General features: G+C 51.1%; 1 protein-coding gene across 2 annotated transcripts in view; it reads right to left on the bottom strand.

The window, feature by feature from the left end:
* EPHB1 (EPH receptor B1) overlaps positions 1 to 14,093 on the bottom strand; it is a 450,445-nt gene that overhangs the window by 388,823 nt on the left and 47,529 nt on the right. Inside the window, exon 1 of one of the 2 annotated variants that reach the window (XM_084987281.1) lies at positions 4,971 to 5,047. The exons of the other annotated variant lie outside the window; for it this stretch is intronic. The gene's annotated coding sequence lies outside the window, so the exon portion shown is untranslated. Of the gene's footprint in view, positions 1 to 4,970; positions 5,048 to 14,093 lie in introns of those variants that run through there. 2 annotated transcript variants of the gene reach the window in all.

Here is a 14,093-nt window from a genome sequence, read left to right as displayed (position 1 = left end):
CACATGCCTGGGAGATCCAGGTTGTTCTTGTGCCCTCATACGTGGGCGTGAAAAATAAAAGCCCACCAAACCAGAGGGGACACCTCCCCACATTCCTCCTGCCCTCTGCCCCTGGGTCCCAGCCCCTGTGACTGTGCGGCGAGCAGCTTGCCCCCCAAGTGGCTGGAAGCAGGATGAGCTAGACTTCGCCCTAGGATTCCCACTGCATGGTGGGAAGGGCCCCGGAGTTGTCATAAGTGCCTCCAGGGGAGCTGCCAAGGCAGGCTGGGCTTTGGGGACCTGCTGGAGGGATGTCCTGGCCAGAGGGTCTGGCCAACTGGTCCTGGCTCTGTCACCGACTCTGTGTTCACTTCCCCTCTCTGTGCTGCCTCAGTTTCCTCAATAGTCAGATGCATGGGCGTGACCAGCTCCTGAGGGTCCTTTTTCAATCAAGAGTCAATCATTTCATGCTGGTATTTCTAGCAGCCTTTCCGGAGCAGAGGCGCTTTCCTGTGCCCCTTTCTGGAAGTGATTTTTGGGTCAGGTTACATAAGCTCCAGGCTGCCTTAATTTATGTCGAGGCTGCTCTGGGGGCCACTGATGGGAACAGATTTTAAATCATCCCTTTGCCATGATGAGTGCAAACACACCATCACTTTCGTGCCTAACAACACTAGCCATCAATGAAACTCCATATTTAGCAGATGTTCAGCAGTAATTACCTGGACATCAGATACATTCTCCTGTTTAATTACTCCGCTATGGTACCCCAGATGCCCTCCCACGTGCTCCTACCCCAAGGGCTCACATAAACACACTCAAAACATCGTCCTTGATTCTGACCCGTTAGGGACCCAAATAAGCATTGGGGTAGTAACAGGACAGGTTTCTGAGGCCCCAAGCCAAGGAGTCCACGTCACCCTGATCTAGAGGAACACCCTGGAGGTGACAACAGGGATGATGATGTTGATGGGACCAAAAGCTTGCCATTGAGAACAGGAGAAAGTTGCCAATCTGAAGCTGTTCTGTAAAAGTTAGGTGGGGGGCATGGCACCAGCAAAGGTCCCCGGACGGCTTCCAAGAAGACTGTTAAAATAGTACCACCTTTTTTTAAATTTTATTTATTTATTTATTTATTTTTGTCTTTTTGCTATTTCTTGGGCCGCTCCTGCGGCATATGGAGGTTCCCAGGCTAGGGGTCCAATCGGAGCTGTAGCCACCGGCCTACGCCAGAGCCACAGCAACGCAGGATCCGAGGCGTGTCTGCAACCTACACCACAGCTCACGGCAACGCTGGGTCCTTAACCCACTGAGCAAGGGCAGGGACTGAACTCGCAACCTCATGGTTCCTAGTCGGATTCGTTAACCACTGCGCCACGACGGGAACTCCAAAATAGTACCACCTTTTGTGAGCTCACTCTCAACTGCAGTAACAGGGGCTGACTCAGGCCAACAGCATTCACAAAGAGTAATGCATAACCAGGATGCTGATGTGCTGCTTTCAAATGAAGTCAGTACCTGTCCAGGTAGCCTGAATACCTATGCTGGCTCACCAGTGCACTCCTGCCTGTGGACAAGGAACCTAGAGAGTCACATGATCCAACAGGTACTTTGGAACTGATGATAGAATTTAAATACTCAGTAGCATCTGGTGGGCAGGCTCTGCCTTCACTTCTACCCTGGGCACGAAGAAACATCATTCCTAGACGTGCTTGGGGCGGACACCACCAGTCTGTTTCTGTGCGGGACAGAACCCCCATCATCACAGTGCTTGTCAGATCCAACATCTCTGCCCTCGGCCCAGGGACCCATGCCGAGCTGGCATCCACACAGAGGTCGGCGCGGAGTGGATCGGAGCCCAGCACTGACCCTAGGGGCTGACAGCCTCAGCTGGTCAGTCGGCCATGACCAACTGAAAAGGTGGATCTCACCAAGCAAAATGCCTGCATCAAGAGGAGGGAGCAAGACCTGCAAGGATGTGAGAGGAGCAGGAGGCAGGGCTGGGCAAGCCGGGAGGACAGAGGGACTCAGAGGGAGGGAAAGGGACTAAGAAAAGACAGAGGACATATGCCAGCGGGGAACAGACAGGGGACAGGTGCTGAGAAACTCAGAGTCACTGCTGGCTCTCCCAGGAGCCCCTCCAGGGAGCTCACCCCCCCCACCCCCTCCTGTGGGTGGTACACTTGGCTTCCCCTGGTTTTTTGGCACCAGATCCCCACTGCAACCCCCAGCCCAGGAACTGGACCTAAGGGTAACCCTGAAAGGATACATTCTTTCTTTAGATGCATTTTACAGCCCTAGAAATTCACATAGCTCAGGGAGAGGTACAAAAATCACAACTTTCCTTTTAAAAAAAAAAAAAAAAAAAAAACATTCCTCCATGTCTAGGAGTTCCCATTGTGGCTCAGTGGTTAATGAATCCAACTAGAAACCATGACGTTGCGGGTTCGATCCCTGGCCTTGCTCAGTGGGTTAAGAATCTGGCATTGCCATGAGCTGTGGTGCAGGTTGCAGACGTGGCTCGGATCCCGAGTTTCTGTGGCTGTGGCGCAGGACGGCGGCTACAGCTCTGATTGGACCCCTAGCCTGGGAACCTCCATATGCCACAGGAGCAGCCCAAGAAATTGCAAAAAGACAAAAAAAAAAAAAAAAAAAAAACCTTCCTCCATGTCTAAAACAGTGTTGTACAGCAGAAATATAATAAATCACAACATATGTCATTTTAAATTTCATGGGTGACTTTCTTCCAGTCTTACTGTGGGATCCAATGGGTACCTTTGAATTTCTTTCAGGGTGTTCAAAATTACCACCAGAACCTGAGGCAACCTTCCCAGAACAACTTCACCCACAAGGCAGGTGTAGCACCCCCATCCAGGACCTCTGTTTTCTGGGGAGCCCCCTGAGGTCTTCTCTAGATTTTTCTGCAGGCCTTGCCTCATTCTAGGTTTTAAAGTTTCCCTGGAAGTCTCTGCTTTAAATCATATATTTTATTTTATTTATAACCCACTCTATTTCAGAAGATTTAAGATGGGCTTACAGGAATTATGTAAAATACTCTAAGATATATAAGTAACCAAGGAACCTATTACTCATTGCTATTTTTTAAAGTTACCAAACACAATGTATAATGTAGTGAAATTGTTGTCTGAACATTGTGCATGTGTGTGTACATGTGTGCACACCTGTGTATTGTGTGCTCCTGCGTATACAGGAGACAAGTAAGCCACACACAAAATTGAACAGATTGCCACAAGGAGGGGCTGGGGATTACAACTGACTCCATTCTCTTCTTTAGAGTTTTCTATGTTTTCTTCACTTTTGTAGAGCATCTCTACTTGTTTCATATTAAGGGGAAAAAGCAAAGGAAAAATCTCTAAAGAAAAACAGGTGAGAAGAAAAAGCCAAATCAAGAGCAAAGGCATAAATTGGAGCCCTCCGTGAGGCTAAAAGAACTCATTTTCCTTGGCCAAGCCACATATTAAAGCTGGATTTTCTAGCAGTTGATGGATGAGGAAAACCTGATCAGTTACACGGGTCACAGGGTCCACAGGACATAAACAAAATGATTGCTCAGAAAAGCCCGCTGTGCTTGATGTGGAGGCCTGAGGCCAATACCTCCCAAGGGCCCCCACAAGGACACCGAGTAATGAAATGAACGCCGCCAACCACACCCTCACGATAAACACCACCAAGACCTTCCAGTGCTGTTCTTCCAGAGCCCCTGGATGCAGACTGAGAGCACCTCGCCAGGCAGCAGCGCAGTAAAGGCCACTCCTTGAGGAGCGGACACCACGAGGCCAGGTTCAGGGGAGTTCCGACTCAGTCCAGAGGGACACGTTAGAAGATCAATATGAGCACAGATCACTGTGCTGAGAGCACCTCCCAGGCTCATCTCAGCTCTGCTCATTCCTAAGGTCAAAAGGCTGACTGCTTAGGCCTCTGCCTCCAAGAAGCTGCAGGCACCCAGCCGTTCATCCCACGCTTATTCACTGAGCACCTACTGGGCACTCTTACCACACAGTTCCTCCCAGTAACCCCAGGTCCGTCACATACCTGGAGCCCTGAGCCAGCCCCACCTGTCATCGGCTTGGGGCCTTTAGCAAGACAAATGCCATTTTTACTACACAAGGGCCTGAGGTTAACCTCTGGGTCAGGAGAGGAACAGATGCACCTGCTTGTACACCAACAGGGTTCACAGCAGGTAGCAGCCACACTTGGGGAAAGGAGTCCGAGGCTGAATATGGGCTCATGGGAAGGGCTCCACGGTGGAGGGGCTCTGGGCTATGAACAGGCTTTGCGGAGACATGCTGTCATTTCCATAAGGAACACATCGCCTATCTCCGCCCCACTTTAGTTCTGGGCCGGGCAGGGGCCTAAAGCCTTCTCCACCTCCCAGAAGCTTCTCTCTTCTCTGTTCTGAGAAGAAGCCAAGAACATGGCTGGGCCACAAGCTTCTGGGTGGGGAATTCACCATCTTTATACCCGTGGCTACCAACTGTCCACCTTGACCCCAGCCCACAGACCTCTCCTCGGAGCCCCTGATCCACACATCCCATCTCCTTGGCCAATGCCCTGGAATCCTCATAGGAAGCTCAATCTGTACTTAGCTGGCTTCCAGTCCGCCCCTTCTCGACAAGTGGCCTCACCATTCATGGACTGTAAAAGCCAGAACCTGGATGCTGCCTTTGACCACCCCCTTCCCTTACTTCCCACAGCCAACTCATCACCAAAAGCTGTTGATTTTTCAAACACACCCTCCATTTCCTCCCATTTCTAGCTGCATCGTTAGACTGCACAAACCTGTCACATGAACTGAGGGGTCCTCAGGGCACCCGTGGCCTCTGCTGGTCCTGTGGGGGCTGGCTGACCGGGGAAGCAAGGGCACCATGAGTCACTTCGGGGCGCCAGCACACACCCCCTCCTGGAATTCGGCCCTGTGCCTCCCTCCTCTCTCTTCCTCCCACAACACCAGCTCCCAGGTTTGCACTCACCTTTTCTTTCTCTTCCCTTTTCTCCTCTTCTGTTCCCACCTTCTATTCTGCTGCTCTCACTTCCACCCCTTGGCCTTGTCTATTTCTTGTCTATTTCTTTCCTCTCTCTCTCCCCGCCCCTCCCCTACAGCCTCTTCCTCTCTCACTGCCCCCTCCCCACCCCAGCCCTGCTCTTCTCCCCTTTTTCAGATGTTACAGGCACAGAAAGTCAGAGTTGGCAGTGACCTCACAGGCCCTCCCAATTTTACAGATGGGGAGCTGGAGGTGGGGGTGCTGAGGTGGTAAAGCCACGCAGCCAGGTATCCATGGGCAGCAGGGTCAGCTCTAAGACTCCAATATTCTCACCCCAGTACTGCCCCCAACTCACATTCCCTATTTCACTGATTTTCCTGGTCCCTGTCCTTTATCCCATGACTGTGGTCCTCTGCTAAAGTCAGGGCTGGTCATTCTTCCTACAACACAAGTCAATAAGCAGGGCACCTGGGTATGTCTCTTTGTCTCTCTCCCCATATTTGCCATATGCCCAGACACCTGCACTCAAAGTCTCCGAGGGGAGTGGGCTCACCCGCTACAAGCTTTTCATTCTGTTGCACTTGGATGCACCTACAAAACTCCTCTTCAAATCCCATCACATCACCACCAAGGACTGGCTGAAGTACCATGAAGAAGGTGGCTGAAGGAGATGTGGGGGGTGTGGTGAGGGACTGAGCGCCTGACCCTCTGCCCTTTTCTCCTGTAGCCCCATATGGTCTTGGCACAAGAGGGCTGCAGAAATCAAATAACATCTTCGGAACCCATCCAGATTTAACGGAGCCATCTGTGAAAATGCTGCTTGCCATGGAGGGAGGGGCAGAGTGCGCTGAGGCTGAAGATTTGGGGTGGAGGCAGACTGCCAGAGGCATGGGGCCATCGGAAGGAGGGGACCACTGAGGCAGGGCAGTGGCGAGAGGCGTGGGGCCATCGGAAGGAGGGGACCACTGAGGCAGGGCAGTGGCGAGAGGCGAGGGCAGGTGGATGACATCAGATGGCAGTGCACTGTCCCAGTGCCCTTAAAACAGGTAGGAAAACACCCCCGAAGCAGGTTAAATGCACAGCCACCTGCACAGGATGGAGGCGGGACCCATCATCTGAACTTGGACAGACTCTTACAGCCCTGGGGTTTTACTGAAAATCCACCCTTGGGCAGCATTTCTAAACAGACATGGAGCAAAAAAGGATGCATGAAGACCCAGGCTCCTCCTGCAGTCCACGGAAAACACATCCAGCCTCCCAGAGTCTGGCAGAGGCGATGGCTCAGCCCTGAGCACAGACGTAGCTACAAAAAGGTAAACGAAGATTACAATTTGTTTTTCAGATTTTCAAGATTTTCACCATTTTAGGATTTTCAGCCAACATAGTTTATTAAAAGTGTAACAAAGGAGACTCGATATTTATACCTTCCTTTGTAAGGCTTAGCATGTAAACAAATCTCAGATGCAAAACAACTATCCTCTGCCAGGCAGTGAAGAGTGACTGCAGTGCCCATGGGTCCGGGCACTGAGGACCATGAGCATGGTTTGGCCCCCGGAACTGGCAGGGAACCAAGGGACCAGACTGCAAAAGCCAAGACAGCCCGTGTGTACCTCGCCATGCAAACAAACACACTCAGAGTTCCTCCACCGAGGTGTGGGGTGTTGTCCTGGGGTGGAGGGTGACTATAGAAGGAATTTACAGAAGAAGGTGGGGAGGGACTGAAGAAAGTGGAGGGGATGGGGAGAGGGGGAGAGAAAGAGAGAAAGAGAAGGGAAAAGAGAGAAGAGGAAATAACCAATGTGGGGATGGAAGGAAGCTCAGGGGAGCAAAGCGGCAGTGGAGAGGGAAGGGTATGCCCAGTGCTGGGGACCCTTGGGAAATAGCGCATGAGGACTAGACAGTGAAGGAGACCTAAAGGAGACCTCGGAAATGCACCTCTCCAGAGACCTTAACCACTCTGGGAAACCTGTGGCTGAGAAGCTGGCACTGCATTAAGGTGCCAACTGTGGGCCCTGATGGGCTGCTTTGCTGTAGCCGGGATTCTCCTTTGCAGCCCAGGCCTGCCCAGCCCTGGGGGGCCCAGCACCCCCTTCTCTCTTTGGCTGGACCCAGCCAGACCCTGGGAGGACACAGAAGCAGCACCTTTCCTCCCAAACACGTTCGGGCTTTCAGCCAGGAGGAAACAGGGCGGTGATCCAGCAGGGAAGAGGGGAGAAAGGCAGTTCCTGATGGAGGCCCTGGGCCAAGGCGCATCCTTCCATTGTGATGCAATTTCCCTCCCAGCTGCTTCTGCAGGGCAGTCCCCAGGGCGAAGGGCACCAACCGGCCAGAGGGTCTGCTGCCACCGCTGGCCCTGCTCCATCCACAGGGAGACTGGCTGTGCTCCCTCATGTCCACAGGGCAGCCACAGGAGTGCCCCAGGGAAGAGAGAGTAGGGGGGATCGTGACCACCCCCCCATTCTAGACAAGCCAAGAATCCCAGCTATACAGGCACATCAATGTGGGCTGCCCCTTGATGCTTGAGCACCACTCCCAAAGCCCCCTGGGGCCAGTGGGAGCTGCCAGCACCAGACTCCCAAGTCCCTCCAGGCCCATGGTCCCTTCTCATCTCTGTGCCTGGGACATAAGCTGTCCCCTACCTCACAGTCCCCATTTCAGATTCCTGGCTGAGAGCAGTGAGGACCAGGCCAGAGGACCCCCAAGAAGACCAAGGGGTCCTCACCCCTGTAGGCCTCCCAGCCTCATTTCTCCTGGCCCCAAGCCAAGGACATCTCCCCAGGGACCCAATGTGGAGGACGCCCCTCTTTCAGAGCAGGTCTCCGCCAGTGGGCTGGTCCCCAGGTCTCGAAGCACGGAGGCCAGGCTGTCCATGAGGCTCTCCCGGGAGCTCCTCACTGCTTTGATGTGGAACAGCCATGACGAGGGCAATAGTAAGTGGTGGGAAGGAGCTGTAACACTGCTGTTTTAAATGACAGCCATTGTTCTCAGCAATTTTATGATCAAGGCAAAGAAAGAGGCCTTTTAAGAAATGATGTAGCACATTTAAGAAGCCCTAGAGGATTGGGGAAGGAATGAAGCGCTTCCAAAGAGGAGGCAGCTCCACGCTGGCAGCCTCGGCTCTGTCCCCTCCCCAGGGGACCGGGGCACAGCCCTCCAGCCCTCTGTGAGCACCCAGAGGCCAAGGCCACCCTGCTGCTGGGTGATGCCCAGAGCCAGGCCCAGCAGACCTAACCAGGTAGGTGGTGGGTCTCTTCCCAAGGCAGTGGTCCTTTTCCCCACAGTAGGGGCTCCGAGGTACAGAGCTCCAGGGGACATGTCCCTCCCCCCCTCCCCCACCCAGCAAAGGCAGCAATTATAACCCCAACAGGTGGGGTGATGGGCCATGAACCACAGGCCTTTTTGGCATCATCCCTCTGGGCTGCATCTCAGGAGGGAGGTGACAGCAGGTATGAATGGCTTCTGACCCCAGCTCTTCTAGCTGCCCTCAGGGTCCTCCTGCCTTCTCACAGTGCCCCCCGGGCCACCCACCCTCTCCAGAGATGGAGAGAGAGTTCTCCATCTCCAACCCCCAGAGGCACTGGCTGTCCACCTCCAAGGTCAACTGCTAAGGCTCTGCAGCCTTCTCCCTCCAAACGCTCCACCTCTGACTCTGGCCTGTCACCTTCCAGGACTTTCCCTCCTCTCTGCTTGTTGAGTAGAACCTCAGCTAGAATGTCCTCCTGCAAAAGCCAAAAAAACCCCTTCTCCATGAAGCCTCACAGCGGCCTCAATCTGAATCGGTGGTTCGCAAAGTGTGGCCATAGCACCAGCTCTGTTAACCCTCCGGGTGCTTCTGTCTATACTGTTCATCTGAGACTCATGCCTCCTGCCTTGTGCTAAGTGTGGCCTCTGCAGGGCACTGGGGCTGAGTCTTGCCTCTTTGGGCCTCTGCACAGTGCCTTGCAGAGATTCAACAAATATCTCTCATACTAAATTGAAAAGCAGGAGTTCCCATCGTGGCTCAGTGGTTAACAAATCCAAGGAGGAACCACAAGGTTGGGGGTTTGATACCTGGCCTTGCTCTGTGGGTTAAGGATATGGCGTTGCCATGAGCTGTGGTGTAGGTCACAGATGTGACTTGGATCCTGTGTTGCTGTGGCTGTGGCGTAGGCCGGCAGCTACAGCTCCGACTGGCTGGGGAACCTCTATATGCCACGGGTGCCACCCTAGAAAAAGGCAAAAAGACCAAAAAAAAAAAAAAGAAAAATAGAGGCCTGTGACTCCTGGACACATGCCCACTATGAAGACACCACCTCAAGTCACCAATGGCCTTCTTCTGCTTTCTCAATGAAGAACACATGAGATTTAGGAGGTTACAGATCTTAGAGGAGTTTCTGCCAAAAGAAGCCTCCCTCCCAGGTGACCGGTGCCTTGAAGTTTGGGTTGGCGAGTGGCAGCCGACTGCAGCAAGGAAGGGAAGCATAACAGTTTGTGATGGTTTCCTAAAAGTCCCCAGCACTATTATCATTTCATCAGCATCGCAACGGCAAGAAAAAGTTATTTCTATTTTAAATTGTCAATATTAATCTAATGCTGGAGATGAATGGAGTGGTGATGATAAATGGGGTGTTTAATAAAGATGAAAGCTCCAGCAGCCTAGGAGAAAACTTCCTTTGACTTAAAGTTATCGTCTTGATTAAAATTTCCATTTTATTATCCTAATCAGCAATCTTTGTTCAATGTGCTACAATTTCTATTTTCTCCACTTAGAGAGATAATTAACAACACTATAAACATATTAAAAGTAAAATGTTTATTACAATGGTGCTGTTACCCACATTTAACTTGTGTTTAGGAATGCTTTGTCGGGACACACCCCTGCCTCCAGGAAGCCTTCCAGGAACCACCCTCTGCTGGGAGCCTCATCTTGTTCATGAGGCCTCGGGGAACTGACAACCCCTTGTCCTGGCGACATGTTCCTGAGTTCAGCAGGTCTGTCAATTTAACTCCGTTTAATTTCATGCCATCCAATCTGACATCTCTTTGTGCAGAGACTGAAAACCACTATTCTCCATGATGGATGTATGACTGGGATCAAGTGCAGACACAGATGGGAAATGGAGGCAAGGAAAATACACAAATTTCTCCCAAGAAGTCTCCTCTGCATCTCTCTGGAAGGCAGAAGTTTCATTTAATGAAAGGTATTTAACAAGCAAACAGCCATGAGGCACCGATTATGAGCCAAGCTCAGTGGGAGGAGGCCCGGCGCCTCACAAGCCAGATCCTGAGTCTGGGCAGCGCACCAGGACACACAGCATCTCCAGGCCACAGTGGAAACTTGTTTAAGTCTGATTTTTTTTTTTTTTTTAAACACAACACTGATCCTTGTCCAGACACCGAATCTGATTCCCCATATGGGATGTCTGTTTCATATTCATACAATATCAAACACGCAAGCCAGGTTGCAATGGCCACCTCGGTCACACAAGGCCCTTCTGGTTCCCTTGTCTTGCCTTCTTCTCAACCTCCTTGTCTCAGGGCAGATCACCGACCTCATTTCATCCTCCACACAAGGCTGACTCTGCATTGGGAGTGGTCCTCCCTGCGGCCACCAGGAGTCCAGAAGGGCCACGAGGCAGCCCCTCCTGCAGAGGACTCTGGTTTAAAAGCACTTTGGCACAGCTCTCGCGCAACCTCTCCGAAGCCTGGTGAGGTAAGTGTAATATCCACATTTTACAGATGAAGAGGCCACTGGTGAGGTTGGATACCTTGCTCCAAGTCACACAGCTAACAGGCTAGTGGGAGCGCTGGCAGCATCCTAGTCCCAGCTGTCCCCTGGGGACCGAGCGCTCTAGCCTGCTCCTAGGATGAACGGCTATATCAGAAGCAGGAGGGGGACCCAGCCTCCCCAAGGGCTGCCGGGACAAACTCTCTCTGTCTGGGGCATGTTTTTCCATGATGTGTGTGTTTTAACCTAGGTCATTTCCGGGTATACTGGAGCTTTCCACAGGGAAGGGCACGTCCCCTTAATCAGCATGAACCAGCACACGCCCCCGACCCCCAGCAGACCGAGGCGACACTCGGGGAAAATGCAGGAAACGGCAATCCACACGGGCCCGGGGAAGGACCATTAATCTCCCTCCCCTGAAGGAAATGAAATCATTATGTCTGCAGCTACAGAATCCAAAAGAACAAATTTCCTGCCAGGATAATAAATGGATTCTTTTGTGTTCGCCTCGACTCCCGTCACATGACCCTCCCAGGCCATTCCTCATCCAGGTGACTTGGCTGAATAAATACCCAGAGGTTTCAGTTTCAACTTCCAAAATGGACCAGGGAGTGACCCACCAGAGCCCTCAGTCCGCCGCTCCAGTCTACCCTGACCCTCTCCTTCCACCAAGCCTTTCACAAGTGGGACCATCCCCTGCCCTCAGCCAGGAGCAGAAGCAACTCCGTGGGGAAGACAGAGGAAGAACCATCTCACACTGAACAGGCATTGCACAAGATGTACTTTGGAAACAACAATGAATAGTAATATGGGCTATAAAGTTCCCAGGGCTGGCCAGGAGCACAGGGGCGATGCTCCAATGATGTGCGTGGAGGGAACAGTGAAGGGCTTGGGAGGCTTTTGAAGGCAGCGTGATGGGCAAGCTGAGCGGCGCTGGGCTCCACTAACCTTCCCCTGAATGGGGCCCCGGAGCCCTGCCCTGGCAGGTCGCAACGTGCAAGCAATGAACCACTTCATAATGGGCTTCTGTTCAGACACAGCACTCGGCACTGGACTTCCAAAAGGGGCCTGTGTTTGCAAGGAAAAATTGTTTCTGGCTTAACACACAGTGGGAGCCATGGTGCCTGGTGAACAGACCCAAGGAAAACCTGTCCACTGCTCCTTGCCCTCCAGGACCCAAGCTTGTGCAAAGAGGTAACGCCTGAAGCAGAAAAGGAAATGCAAGTCTGGGGTGCAGGATGACAGCCCCTCTTCCTCAAGGATGCTGCCACCTCAGAAGAGCCTCTGTGGATGTGTAGAGAACCAACTATGATGATTCTGGATCCAAAAGCTTCTACCTCCTAAGTATGTGCATGTTGGAGGTGGGATGACATAGTTCCAGTCACTTAACAGAGGCAAGGGTGCCTCCTCTGTGACAAAGAGTGAGAGCTTGTTTGGGGTTTTTGTTGTTGTTTTTGTTGGCCACACCCACCTCAGGTGGAAGTTCCTGGGCCAGGGATCAAACCCATGTCACAGTCGCAGCCTGCGCCATAGCTGCTGCAATGCCAGATCCTTAACCCACAGCAACCTACAAGGGAACTCTCCGGAGGTACAAAAATGAGAGCTTGCTAAGCACTCCTGAACTCCACAAAAAAACCCTGACATGTAAGTGCTTTGCAGCAAAACAGTGGATAGAAATAATGAGTGTCTTGGCAGGAAAAGTAAAACTGTACCCCCTTACAGAAGCAGTGTGAGCAAATATATAACTACTACAGCTGGGGTTATCTCCCTTAGAATTGTACAGGATGAACAAAGTGCTAGGTAGTCTTGTCTCCACCCACAGGAGCTTCTGGGCTCTAACCAGAGAGCCTCAAAGCCATAGCATAGGGTCATGGACACCAGATCACCACCCCAATGTCACTCCTCTGGCCTATGTACCTGCAGCTCTTCACTCATGCCTGCCAGAGCTCATGTCTAGAGAATTATAAATTATCTATTTATATCTCTATCTTCTCTATTATAGGTGTTTCTCCAGAGCACATCTCCTGTCTCATCTATCTCTGCATAATCTGTAGAAAGATGGAGGGATGGTTGGATGAATTTATGGTTGGATGGATGGATGGATGGATGGATAACCCAGATGACTAAAGGCATATTATCTTCATCACTCCCACATCTCATGGGAAGAAATGAAATTAACAGTTACAAAACACTACTCCATGTTGGGTATTGTTCTAGGTGACTTCTACACTTTCTCTTATTTAATTCACACAACTATCCTAAGAAGTTAGTTTTACCTTTGACATTTTACAAATAAGAAACTAAGGAGAAGTAAGTTGAGGCACTGTACTTGAAAACCAAATCCAGGTCTGTATGAGTTCACATTCAGCATTCAAATGGATCAGCCCATTGATCCATTCTGTCAGTCTGTCAGCCATCTTTAAGATCATAAGTGCAACAAACACCTAATGGGAACCTGCTGTGTGCCAGGCATGGTGCCACTCACTGAGGATCCAAAGAAAAACCCAAAAGAGATTCAAATGGAGATAAGGAAGGAAGGAAACCCAAGCTCTCCAGTGACTCTGTCGCCAGGAAAAAGCTGATCACAGTTAAAAAATAAGCAACCTAGTAAAGATCCATGGTTGAGCAGAGGCAGGAGGTCAGCAAATCCTCTTTAAAAAAAAAAAAAAAAAAAAAAAGCAACTATAAAGCTGGGCAAAAGTGACAAAAACTACCATCTCAGCAATCTGAAAATTTGCCAAAGACAATCTGAGAAGTGTTTATGTTTCAAAGGCTGAACTTTGGGTAAGAACAGGGGGAATCTGTGGTATTCGTGCTTAGGGCTGCTCTCTCCTCCCACCCTCCCCCAAGCTGGGTTAACATGGTGGTTCTTCTTGGAAAGGAAAGGATATGAGAACAGCAGAGCTGTGGGGTCAAAAAGGACTTAGATTTTGAGTGGTTGCTGATGCCCACACCCAGCAGCACTATCCAGAGAAGTGAGGATCTTGGCAGGCAGGACTGTGGTCATGGTTAGGGCAAGCAAACACATGTGTCCAATGAAGACCACAGAGGACCCAAGATAGCCACAGAGTAGCCCTAAGACTGTGCTTGCTCATAAGAGAAGCAAAAGGACCCATTGGAAAGTCAAAGCTGCAGTAGATTTCAAAATGCCATGAACTTTGTGCTTTTTGACCACACACAGATCCATTCCAAATGACTGGAAGCTGAACCATCTCAAGCATTTGAGCACAACTTCTTCTTTAAGACCATAAGTGCAACAAACACCTAATGGGAACCTGCTGTGTGCCAGGTTCCCATTAATCACTGAAAGATGACTAAGCTACACAGACAGAGGGGCTACCCTGAGGAAGCAAGACTCCAACATAAAAACACAAATTTTAAATTAAAAACTGCATCAGCACAAC

The sequence above is a fragment of the Sus scrofa genome, chromosome 13 (assembly GCF_054392235.1).
Source record: "Sus scrofa isolate SSC_HxYL_T2T_F1_AM1 chromosome 13, Sscrofa_HxYL_maternal_Yorkshire_Landrace_v2.0, whole genome shotgun sequence".
Classification (NCBI taxonomy): Eukaryota; Metazoa; Chordata; class Mammalia; order Artiodactyla; family Suidae; genus Sus; species Sus scrofa.
Note: the sequence above shows the minus strand (reverse complement) of the source record. Positions and strands in the feature narration are given on the sequence as shown.